At 35.0% G+C, this 13569-nt stretch overlaps 1 long non-coding RNA gene across 1 annotated transcript in view; it reads right to left on the bottom strand.

Moving 5' to 3' along the window:
* The window catches only part of LOC103095794 (uncharacterized), a 31090-nt gene that overhangs the window by 6322 nt on the left and 11199 nt on the right, over positions 1 to 13569 (bottom strand). The window lies entirely within an intron of this gene.

The following is a 13569-nucleotide window of genomic DNA, read 5'->3' as shown; positions in this document are numbered from 1 at the left end:
CTAAGAGGGAATCATAATACATGTTTCCAACTTTTAAGGTTACATGAGGTTCATCACAATGGAGGTAGGGGGAATAGATAGGGATTTGGCATTAAAACATCATGGTCTAGGAAATCAAAGGTTTCATTCTTTGATTGCAGGGCCATTACCTGCCCTGCATACCTTCATAAAGAGCCTTTTGTATTCCTCTAGGATCCCCCATACTGAGGGGCATTTTCCTCAATATAGCATGGACAACCTCCACTTCGGATATGGTGTTGTTGGGTATTTTGTTGTGTATTATCATTTATCTTATTTGGAGTATTATTTCTCTAATTATTATTATTATTATTTCTAAAGTTATTATTTCTAATGGTCTAATTCCAGTTCTTAGAGATCATCATTATGTGACACCTTTTCCCACAGAAGTAACATGTTAATGATTGATTTGTGGATTCCTGCAAAGGGGCTATACCAACTCCATGCTTTTCTTTTTCTATTTTAATTTCCTCCCTTAAAAGTTTTATTTTGTTCCTTAAATCCTCCACTAAGTTATTGTTCTTCTCATCTTTCTGATCATAGCCCTTAAAAACATAGACTGTTACCTTTCTCAATTCCTCAAGATCCATAGAATCCTAATTTGATTAACTAGTCTTAAAGTAGTCTCTAACTACTTCACAGCAATTTTTAAGGAATAGCCTATGTATTTGTCTAACATCCTTTTTTTCTGGACAGATCCAAGTCTATATATGTACCTCCCAGCTCAATAAGTCTATATATAAACTGGGAGGGATTTTCCTATTATTTTTGCCTAATATTTTTGAATTTTGCCCATGTACCAGGCGTATCAGAGCAAGCTTCATTGTTGTAAGTAATGCGTCTCTGGACTGGCATAGTTTAAAGTAAGCTTCTTCTCTATTCAAATTCCATTTAGGATCTTCCTGGGGCCAATGAGCTACTCTCCTACCTTGGACCTCATTACCAAGAGAGAGGATTTTATTTTTCCCTCTTTCTTTCAAGAAAGCTTGAAGTAAATTTTCCAAGTCTTGCCATGCAGGATCATATGTTTTACAGATATTTTTGATCTCTTAAATAACTACATTAGGCTCATCTTCAAAAGAAGAGCTATTTTGATTATATCTATGAGGGCGTGAAGAGTGTATAGAGTCTTAAAGGTACCACATCTCCAGTTTTATTGAAGATGGGTACTTCTTTTCCGGGGAATCAGGATTTAACTGAATTATTTGTGATTTCTACCTCTTGGCTGGATGCTTGGGTTACTAGGGAGCAAATGAGGGAAGGGGGAGTAGGTAAACTAAGAGTGAGTTGTTGGTATGTGGATGGGGATGCAGGGCAGGAGGAACAAGTGTGGGGATTGGGAGGATGGGCAGTGGAGAGGGTGGGTCTGGTAGAGGAGGGAGTAGCTGGGACAGGGGAAGAAGAGGAAGAGGCAAGGCAAAGGGAGATTTGACAGGGATGGAAGTGGTGAGAGGAAGGGGCAGGGTCTTGGTGTTGGAAGGAGGCAGGTGAGACAGCTGGAAAAGTCAAGTGGAGGGGTGGGGGGTGGCAGGCCATGGGGTTCCAAAACCTGAACAAGATGAAATAAGAGGAAATCAGCTTGAGGTCTGGGCAGGTTTAAATGGAGGGGAATCTTCCTTCTTAATTGTAAAATTACTGAAATGTTTCTCAATGCTGTCTATTTGAGTCTGTACTTTAATCAAAGTAATCTTGTATTTATTTTTCTTGAGGAGAAAATATGCTATGAATAAGAGCCTTCCCAGGAACAGTGCTAAATACAACAATTCTAAAGTGTTGAACAATTCAAACTCAGTAAAATTCTCTGGGAAGACAATTATTTTTCAAATTTAGGGAAAGCTGGTCCCTCATTGCCAGCATGATTTGAAATACCATTCTTGGACATGCTCATCTTAGCTAGTTTAAAAAATGGAAGGCATCTGAGAGGCTTTATTTAACTAAAAGAAAAAGCTTTCGCCCCACTCTCACAGCCAGGAGCACAGAAGTCTCCCTGGCTTGGTTTAATATCAACCTGGGTGCTTAATGGGGGTGAGAGTAAGTAGGGGTAGGCAGCTTGGAAGGGCCTCAGAAATTCCTGTTTGGTGCATGTCCACACTGAGCTGCTAGTCTAAAAAGCCTTTTAAGATCCAATCTGAAAATTCAAGTGGTTAACAAATGCTTGAGACCCACATGTTGAGGGGAGGGTTGTAGCTGGGCTGGCAGGGGGTCAGCTACTTAGCCTTTCACCTTCCATGCAGAGGGAATCAGTAGTGCTCTGGGGCAGCAGCAAGAAACAGTGGCACAAGCAAATAGGTACAGGCAGATGGGCCTGGGTGGGATGCAGCAAGAAGCGGTTTATCCCTTGTAGCCAAGAGCCCATGGCTTAGTTCCCCAAGGAAAAGCAAAGAAGATGGGCAGACAGCACTACCTGCCTCCTGTTGGGGGCAGTTCCCCACCACCAGGAGAGTTCCAAAGAGAGTTCCCTGAGGGGAAAGTGTTGGCAGGAGAGAAATGGTTTTATCTCTTCACTTAAAGAAGACTAAAGCTTCTAAATTCTAGACTTCATGTCACCAAAATTGTAAGATTTAAATTAATAGCCAATACTCCAAGAATTATATTTTATAGAGTTTATTAATAATCATTTGGAGTAGAAGGAATAAAAAGAAAAAAGAAGTAAAAAACTAATTATCTAACAAAATTAAAACTATGTGAGCAAGTTCTCCTGCCTCTCCCTCACTTCACCTACACAGTGTGCTATCACCCAAAGAAAGAACGAGAGGCAAGGCTACACCAAATTTATATACTCCCTACGCCAGCATGTAACATGAGAAAGAACATGGGATTCTGGGAATTAGAGTTCTAGGGTCCAGAAATTAATTACAAATCCTCCTCTTCCTCTTCCTCCTCCAAAAGCTATCTTTTATCTATTCTCGCCTTCTTCTCTCATATGTATAAATGTCTATACATAAATATAAATATACATATATATGTATATTATCTAAGAATCAGAAGGATCAATTGATTTCCTTAATATCAAATAACTTCCAGATCTTCGTAGTCCAATAAACATTCTACTATATCATACTTCTTATCTAGAATCCTCAATTCTTTCAACTGTATCAAAAAAGTATAATTAATATTAATTCCTTGGGAGAATAATCACTCCAATTTACATCTACTTACTTTATGTTTTAAATTCCATGAAACAATATGCCTCCAAGCTATTTAACTGCTGGATTCCCTCATCTCCCTCCACTTTTGTGTGTTGTCATTCCCTTTCTATTATAAGCTCATTGAGGGCAATGACTATATTTGTTTTAATTCATGGAAACCTAAGTACTAAAATAGTGCCAGTGTGGAAGAGAGGAATTGGGAAGCATGCAAGAGGCAGAAGCAGTGACTGAGTGGTGACCTGGCAGTCAAACAAGAGGTTCCATTTGGAATATTACCGGGATAAACTGTTGAAGGCAAAGCCAACTGCAGACTTTTCCTGGTTGCCTTGTATTAAGGAAGAAAGAAGCTGATTTCTCTCTTGTACTTTAGAGAATCAAGCTGGAGGTGGCCTGGTGAATTTGAAGGCAGAAGAAAGAAGGACAATAGTTCACATATCTCTCTGACTTGATCTGTTCATGATAGTGACTGAAATCCAGACCTATCAGACATTTCTCTCAACATCCCCCAACCTAAAACTCACAATAGTATTAGGGAAATCCTCAACCCTCTTACCTCCATTCTCTATCCTTTCCTGTCTTCCCCAAATAAACCCCTTACTTAGGATAAAGAAGAGAAAGACTATTTCATTTGAAACATCATAGCTCATCCTGAGTGATTTAGAAGGAAGAAGAATGGGGGAGGGGTAGCTGAAGACACTGAAGAAGAGGGAGGCTGAGAAAGAGGTTGGAAACGGAAGGAAGCGAGGGTATGCAAAAAGAAGATAACTGCCTGAACTTTTAGTTATCAAGTATCAAATATAGTCCCTTATTATTGTTATCTATTACAATTTAGCACCCAGACTGACTGAACTTTACAGTCACTAAAACAACAGCAAAAATGTTCAAACAAGTGATCTGTGGGGTAGTTGTGTTGGTAGCCAATTTCAAGTTCAGTCTCTGATACATCTTTTTACCATTCTGTACAAATCACTTAATTTCTTAATGTCTATATTTCTCTCTGGGACTCAAAGTTATGGAATAATATTTAACCATATTTGTAGAGGGATTTTCCTCACTGGGAAATTCCATGAACTTGTGAAATCAGATTTAGACCAAAACAAAAAATAAAAACAAACTGAAAACAATTTAAAAAACATTTTATATATATGAACATACATAGCATACATTTATACATATATGTCATATGGCAGTCCAGAATACAGGCCAATTCTTATTAGACTGCTCTGAATGCTGATATATTAAATTTCAAGTTTCATAAATATCACTCTGGTGGAAGTAATAATGCTGACTAGCCATGTTTTTATCTAGTCAAGTTTAAAAGGACATATATGCTGCCATATTCACTATATGAATAAGTCAAAATTTGGAAAGAAAGTTTTAGATGGGATAGGCAAACTCAGATTTCATGAGATATTTTATAAACATATGCAACATGTATATATCTGCATGCAGTTGGGATAAGAATATTAAAAAGAAGATACCTTGCTGATCTAGACTATTTTCTAATGAACTGTCATATCTTCATGTTCATAAAATAATCTACTTTTCTTGTCATACTTTCATTCAATCAGGTAAGGAAACATGAATTAAACTATTAAAAAATCCAATACCCTAAGTGAACAAAATAAGATCTAATACAGACCCTTCCATCAAAGAAGATACAATCAAATAGACAAACATTTAAGAAAAAAAAATAAAAGTAGCCCAAGGAAGAACAGGAGTAAATGCACAGGAGAAATCCAGGAAAAGCATGATGAAAAATATAGAGAAATAACTCTTGTAGGGATATAGTTAAGGATAGTCGGGTTTCTAGAGTTAGTTGCAAGAAAGGAATTTTGAGATAAGTCCTGGGAGAAGATTCTGGGTAGGAAAAGGAATTGTATGAGTTTGAACTGAAAATCAAGTGAACTTTACTTCCTTCTTGGATTTCATCTGATCTGGAAGTAGGTTTTGTATCTTTGCCTACATTTCCATTAAGATGAAGGGAGGTGGGTTTTACTCTAAGAGATTCTCCTTGGATTGTCAAGATTTTGTGGAGAAATCTTTGGCATCTAGGTAGAAGATTTATTTGGAGATAACTAATTGTCTCTGAGTCCAAAGATTATCTGCCAGTGGTCCAGCTGCTAGAATTACTTTTGGCTAAGGTAATCCAAAGCTTTCCATCTGTAACTCTGGTTTACTTATTAATGAGATGATGAGATCAGGAAAAAAAAATTTCATAGAGAATGTGATGCTTAATAAAAAATATGAAGATTGTATGAATCTGGAAAAAATGAAGCTATGGAGAATTACATAAGCATAGTCACATCGCAGAAGAGGACAATAATAGGAAGAAGTCAGTTTTGATAGAAAATCCACCTTTTGAATGAGAATAAATGTCACTCAGGGACCTTGTCATGGAACTGAGCTGGAAGATAACAAAACAAAACAAAACTCCTCCCTGTCGAAAGTAAAATATAACTTTGAAGTTGTTTGATACTACTTCAGAGTCTAGCCAGGGCAACATACTTCAAAAATTTCTGTAGAACCTAAGGTTTATGTGATTTATTAAAATATCAAGTATTTCAATAATTCATTAACAGAAGACCAGAGAAAAGCAATCACCAGAGAAGATGATCCATATAACAGGAGAGCGAAGAGGACCAAAATAAATAAATAAATAAATAAATAAATAAATAAATAAATAAATAAATAAATAAATAAATAAATAAATAAAGAGCAGTCTAAATGGGAGAGCCAGAGAAGTAGTAGACCCATAAATTAATTAATAATGATACAGACCCCCCCTCCCCCAGGAAAACAAAGCCCGATAAGGTCCACAGAGTAGCTTTGTTAATTGCCTCAGGCACATGTTCCCCTGCATCTGTGTGTGTATGTGTGTGTGTGTGTGTCTGTGTGTCTGTGTCTGTGTGAGAGACAGAGAGAAAGAAAGAGGAAAAACACATACACAAGGATATACAAATTCATGCATATATATTTACATGCACACACAAACTGAAAGCATTTAAAAGGCTGTGGTATCATACAGAAATGGGATTATACTTGTTTTCCTTAGACCAAAAAAGCAGAAACCAGAAGCACTGTTGGAAGACATAGAGATTCCCATTGAGACTTCATATTATCAAAAAACAAACATATTAGATTAGATTAGAATGAGCTACCTTAAACCATGTACATTTCTGAAATTAAGATGACAAATGAATACTTCCCCTAATTCCAATTGGACCTAGAACCTCCCCATTATTAGTATCAATGATGCCTTTGAATGAAGAGGGAGAGAGACTGCTCTATTGGTATACTTACCATATAGGAAGAATAGTTCTTTTATCTACTCACGTCCTCAGGAAAAGGAGAACAAATTAGACCCTCTCTATCCCTATCTCCATCCTACAAAGATGGGTCAACTGGACATGTACGCTTGCTTTTTTTGCCCATGAGCCAGAAAAGCTAGATAAGAGACAAAGATATCAGAAGATTATCCTTAAGTCCTGTTGAAAATTTTGTATCTAGTTAGAGCTCATTTCTAGTCAGGCTTCTACGTACTAAAGCTTAAGCTTGTTGAATCATATTTCTGAAACTGAGGCAATTTGATTCTGTCTTCATTTTAAGCCCTAAGTGACATTTGGTTTTTCCCAACTTATAAGTGATAAATTAGTTTGTAGACAAAGTCATTTTGTGCTAATATGAAGAGAAAGGCACCTAACCAGTCTAGGAATTTGCTAGGATCTGCTATTCCTCTATCTAGTACTGAATGGGGGGAAAAAAAGGTTAGTATAGCAGTACACCCTGCATCCTACAATTTTCCATAGAAAAGAGATAGCATGCTATTAATATATAATGAGGTAGATCAAATAAAATAGTTTGCTATGGAGGAACCTAGGACAAATTAGACCCACTGAAGAAAGTCATATAAGGCATGCTTATAAGTTTGCCTGAGATTTCTGGCAAGGTCCAAATTTCATAGAAAGGCACTACTACTCTCTGCCAAAGTTCATATACAAAGCTGAGCTGTTAATGTGAGCTGCAAGTATCTTATCTGGAGAAATTTTCAAGGTTCATGAAGTGTTTTCTTAAGGCTTTAAGGGATGTTTATCTTCAGTTCCTGGAAAAGCTTCAGACCTCTTGTATCAACCATCCATAAACAAAAAAATCCTTATGTTGTCTCACAGGCAAATGTTTCACCAATGTACATATATATTATGATGTATGGATCAATTGCCTAACAAAACTCTCTCATTACAAAATTGGCCTCTTTGTCATAATGAATGGAAATCATGGAGATCATGCATCATTCCAGTCCTTCTTTCCTTCCTTCCTCCCTCCCTCCCCCCTTTTTCCCTCTCTCTCTCTCTCTCTCTCTCTCTCTCTCTCTCTCTCTCTCTCTCTCTCTCTCTCTCTCTCTCTATTTCTCTCTCCTTTTTTCTCTCAATGCTGGAACCCTAACTCAACATTTCGCAAAATTTAAAGTGTTATAAATTGTTAGCTAATATAACTATGATATTTACAGGAAAATGAATAATGCCACCTTGTTATCATTGCATAGCCATGTCAAGATATAAGCCAATCCTCAAAAACAGTCTATTCTATATCTCTAAAGAGAAAATTCTTTGAAATTAAATGAAAGAGGTACATTTTAAATAAAAGAAACTCAATGGACATTAGATTTGAATCAATCAGACAATAATCATTTATTAAATATCTACCATTTTCCAGAATGTCTTCTAAAAGTTGTGGATAAAGAGAAGGAAAAAAAAAAACTAAACTACACTGCTCTTGAATAATTCAAAGCATAATATGGGAGATAAAATGCAAATAATTATGTATAAACAATGTACTGGAAAGTTAAAATAAAAACAGCTAAGAGAGGAAATCCGTATTAAATGAAGAATAGAAATACTTTCTATAGAAGGTAGGGATTTATCTGTGACTTTAAAGGGTCCTAAGTAATCCAGGAGATGGAAATGAGGAGAGAGTACATTCTAGTCAAGAAGGAGAGTCAGTGATAAAGTTGGAAATTTGGAGATGAGATTTCTTGTTGGAGGAAAAGAAAGAAGGCCAATGCCATTGGATCAAATGACATATGGAAGGGGGTGTAAAGTATAAGGTAAGAAGAGTGTGTGTGAATAGAGGAAGAGGTTAAGAAGGGCTTTTAATACTATAAACAGGATTTTATATTTGATCTTTGAGATAATAGAGAGCTAGTGGAGTTCATTGACTACAGAGGTGATAAGCTTTAGGAAAATTATTGTGTTAGTTAAATGAATGATATATTGAAATACAGTTTGACTTACAGGAAATGTTTTGCCCTCAATGCCTGCCTATGATGTTTTCAAGGATCTTGGAACATAAACCATCAAAAGACAAAGTCATATTTAGCAACTATGTTGACTTGACATAAGAATAGCGCAGTGCATTCACTTCACACTTGATTAGTTGTGGGGGAATAGTGTAAAAGATACATGGAAAAAGAAAAAAAAAAGACTACTTTTTGAATTAGCATCTATTACCTGAATAATTTGAGAATTGTTGCTGCTACTGCTTGGCATAGCTGCTTAATCATTGCATTCTTTTTTTTTTAGAGAATTTATTAATTTGATCTTTAATGGGTTTAGACAGATGCAGGAAGATTTTCATTTCAATGCCTATGATTATGACAGATTTATTAGCTATAGAGCCATACTCACTGTGTGAGTGCTAACAGTACTGGGGTTCTAGTGGTTTGAAAGTTAAGATGGATGCTAATAAGATTTTCAAGTCAAAGTTTAAATGCTACATTGTCAACATTAGTCATCATATATCAGGCTACTTACCCTTGTGCATTATGCATTAAATCATCCTTTAGGCTTATTTTTATTTTCATAAGAAATGCCATAATGTTCTCGTTATTTTGGAAATTGATAGACACTTTCATTGGTCTCTTTTTTCCTACACCAATTTTACTTTTATAATGCAAAATATTTCATCAAGATCTTCATTATTAAAGTGTTCTAAATCTCTCAAAATTATAGAAATGAAAATCAAAACAATTCAGAGGTACTGTACTAAGGATTATGTGAGTGATAAATGATAACTAAAGATAAGATCTGACAATCTCCTCCCTTCCTCCCTTTACCCTCCCTGGTTTTCCTCCCTTCTTGTCCTTCCTCCCTTCTTCCCTGCCCTTCCAGTTGAATCTTCTGTTGATCTCTCTAAATCAACTCAGGGTGAGTTTTATGATGTCTCAAAAAATACTCTTTCTCTTCTTTAAGATTAAGTAAGGGATTTATTGGGGAAGAAGGGAAAGATAAGGAAATGGAAGGAAAGAGGGTTCGGGGTTTCCTTAATACTAGAATAATTCCTAGGTTGGAGGATGGTGGAATATAGTTCAGATTGGGAAAATTGGCTAACAGGTCTAGAAATTCAGTCACTGTAGCACAGCAGAAAAATCAGAGAGAGCTGGACTTTTGTCCTTTCTTTCCACCCCCCTTCTTTATTTCTGTATCCAAGGCAAAGAGACCCAGATTTCAGATTGTCTCCTCCTTTCTCAACAGTCTTTTCTGGTCATCATTCCAATTAGAATGTTCTCTTGAGTGACAGCTCAGTAGTCGCAGCTACTCCAGCTCTGTTGCAAACTTTTCCTTCTAAATCTTTGTTCCACAACATTACACACCTCACAACTAGTGTATTGGCCAATAAGATAGCAAAGGAAAATAATAAATGTTCAATGGGCTGTGGCAAATCTGTAGTTCTAATGCATTGCTGGTAGTTTTTTTTTTTAATTGAGCCAACCATTTTGGAAGACAATTTGGAACTATGGCCAAAAGGTTTTAAAAGACTGCCTGCCCTTTGGTCCAGTCATACCACTGCTAGGTTTACACCCCAAAGAGGGAATAGGGAAAAATACATATACAAAATATTCATAGCCAATCTCTTTATTGTGGCAATAAACTGGAAAATATTGGGGGTGTTTCCATCAATTGGGAAATGGCTGAACAAATTGTTGTATCTGATGGCGATGGAATATTATAGTGCTGAAAGAAATAATGAACTGGAGGAACTCCATATGAAGTGGAAAGACCTCCAGGAATTGATGCAAAAGAAGGATGTGATAGAGGAAAGACCTCCAGGAACAGAGTGAAAAAACAGAACCAGAAGAACATTGGATACAGAGACTGATACACTGTGTCACAATCAAATGTAATAGAGTTCTTTACTAAGTAGCAATGCAATGATCCAGAACAATCCTGGGGGACTTATGAGAAAGAACACTATCCACCTCCAGAGAAAAAAAGCTGTGGGAGTAGAAATGCAGGAGAAAAACATATGACTGATCACATGGTTCAATAGTGATATGATTGGAGATGTTGACTTTGAATAATCACTCTATAACAAATATTACTAGTATAGATATAGGTTTTGAACAATGATACATGTAAAACCCAATGGAATTGCTCATGGGCTCCAGGAGGGGAGAGAGAGGAAGGGAAGGAAACAACATGAGTCATATAACCATGGAAAAATACTATAAATTAATTAGTAAAAATTTAAAAATTAAAAAAAGATAATTATTTCATATTTATTGGGTTTGAATGATCTATTCTGACCACATCTTTTACCTATTGCTGTTCATTTCACACTATAAGCACTACATTGGATTTATATTTTTCCCTTTAAAATGTAATTGCAAGTGCCATAAGCACTCATGGGAATTTCGTTGAAATATTATAGATGAAAATAATAATATATCAAATTTTGTAGCTATCTGGTCCTTTGCTTTCTTTAAGGAATCAGAGTAAAAAAAAACAACAAACATGTTACTCTCTAAAACATTAACCAGATATATGTTTACAAATGCTGAATTAAGAGGCTCATTCTTGAAGTTTAACTTCAAGTACTACCTATCAGGCATGTATGTGGCCAAGGTATCTAGATGGACAGATTTTTCTGTGAATATCAAATGAAGGTAAATACTATACCTGGTTAATTTTATTATTTGAGCTATACATTTATAGTTTTCTTGGTGGTTTAGCCAAGTCGTTATAGATGAGTTTCTACATATCTTATTATATATATTCATCTATGTATTATTTTTTATTTCAATGTATTCAGTATATAACTTGATCCATAACTTCATCACAAGGCAAACATATTTAAACCACTCTGTAAATATTATTTCATTTTATCTACTGTAGGAGCTATTGGATGAAGCAGAAAACAAACAAAAAATCTATATTTTCAGTTAAATAATTTTGCATTGAAATACTAATGAATATATTTATTACCTCTATAACATTGGACAAATCACTTCCCATCTTTGGACCTACTATTTTCTGATACACAAATTAAGAGTATTGGTCTAAAAGTTATCTCTAAGGTACTTACCAGCTCTCTATTAATGGGTATTCCAATTTCTGAAGCAGAACTTTGTTATGCAATTATAATTTTAAATATACTTGTCAGATATAGAATTGTATGATCTAGTATGAAAGTCCTACTATTGTCTTAAATGACACTTGAATTAATTAATGACTAATTATTTTAAAAGAATTCTGGGTTTGGTCCACTCTTCCGCAGGAGAATTTGATAAGAGAATGATGAATGTATGAACATGGCAAACAAACAAAAATAAAGTCAGATCTGACCTAGCCAGAGTAATTGGGGAAGGAGGGGGGAATGGGGGAGTTGATTTTGTCAGAATTTTTGTACCTCTATCTGTGGATGTCCTAGATGCTGTAATTCCAAAATTCCCTGTTCTCTGCCTCAAATAATAAATCAATTCACCTGCTTATGTTAGTACAATCCAGTTTGTAATTAACTCTAGGCATTGCTTTGTAAATTATAACAAAGTCAAGTACTTTTTCAGAAGTCTTGCAGTTCTGTTTTCTCAATGAAATCCTTTCTGATTTTTATAAAGGAATTTTCTTTCTGATTAATCAGTTCAATGAATTAAACCATTTCCTAAAGAAATTTATTAGAGCATGGTGTTCTTAACATGAGATTCATGGACCTTGTTTCTTTATCTATGTATCTATCTAGATATATCTAATATTAATGTCTATCTATGTATCTATGTATGTATCTATCTATGTCTTTCAAAATAATTGATTTCCTGTATAATCTCACTTATTCTATATTTTGTATTTATAAGCTCTGAGTAGAGGTTGATGAACTTCATCAGCCTGGTAAATTAGCCATAACTCAAAAATTGATTAAGAAGCATTTCTATAGAGTTTATATTGTCTGGATAGAAAATAGTCAAAAGGAATTGAATAAACCCTTAACTATGTCTTATATACTTTCCCGAACTTCTGTCCCTCAAACTCCATGTTTATAGGACAATTCCATCTCAATATCCCTAAGGTAAATATTCTAAAATTTGGAATATTCACTAATATAAAGACAAATGACTGACCTGGTTCATGACTAAGGCCCAAAAACCAGCTACCAGGTAATTAAACATGCTCCTAACTAGTCAATCTGAATTTAAATAAATGAGCTAATTGTGCAGAATTTCATGTTTCAATATGCATGCCCTCAGTCATTCAAGTTCTCAGAAAAAAATGTGTTGTAATCACTTTCACATTATGTGTCTGGGAGCTATATGTCACTTCTAGAATCTGTGTAAATGAAAGCTTTTTTTATTAAAATTTAAGCAATTTGCTTTGCCATCTGTCTGCTATTCTTGTCAATAGACACTGTAAAATTCTTTAAAAGAAACATCTGAACAACTCACAACCCCCCCCCATCTGCCAGTTGCAAAATCCTGAAGTGTGCTAAAACTTTATAAAAGAAAGATGATTGGTATAATATTAAAAGGAAATATTAAACATAAAATTTGCAAATGTTCCTATTGTCTCATGGAAATATTCAGAAGTCTCAAGAGGAACATTCTGAAAATAACATACTGATTTTCTTCATTCTGTTTGCCAGAAAGCATTAAGACCCAAAGGGAAAAAGCAATCTTAAGCCATTTCATAGTCTATTCATGATTAGCTGAATCAAGCTAATGGAAGAAAAATATCAATTAAGACTATAGCTAATGCAAAGAATTTTTAAACTATTCAAAAAGAGCACAGGTATAATTTTTGAGTTCTCACTTCATGATATAAGAATTACTTGAGAATTTCATTAAAGCTGCACATGTAAAAATGATAACACAATTAATAACATTTTCATTAAAGTAGCTTATTAGAATATTTAATTCAACTAATTAATGGAAATAAGGAATTGGTTAAAGAGAATAATCAACTTACCAATCCAAAGCCAATTTAATAAAGGATATAGTTTAAATGCCTTAAATTCAATTCAATTTTCAATTAAACAGCAGATATCTGTCAAGTGCTAAACATGGACAAAGCATGCATTTGATTTTAGGAAACAGGAAAGAAAACAAAATTATATCTTCTGGCCCTAATTAGTTTCC

The sequence above is a fragment of the Monodelphis domestica genome, chromosome 2, assembly GCF_027887165.1.
Source record: "Monodelphis domestica isolate mMonDom1 chromosome 2, mMonDom1.pri, whole genome shotgun sequence".
Classification (NCBI taxonomy): domain Eukaryota; kingdom Metazoa; phylum Chordata; class Mammalia; order Didelphimorphia; family Didelphidae; genus Monodelphis; species Monodelphis domestica.
The sequence above is the reverse complement of the archived record's forward strand: the minus strand, read 5'-3'. Positions and strand labels throughout refer to the sequence as shown.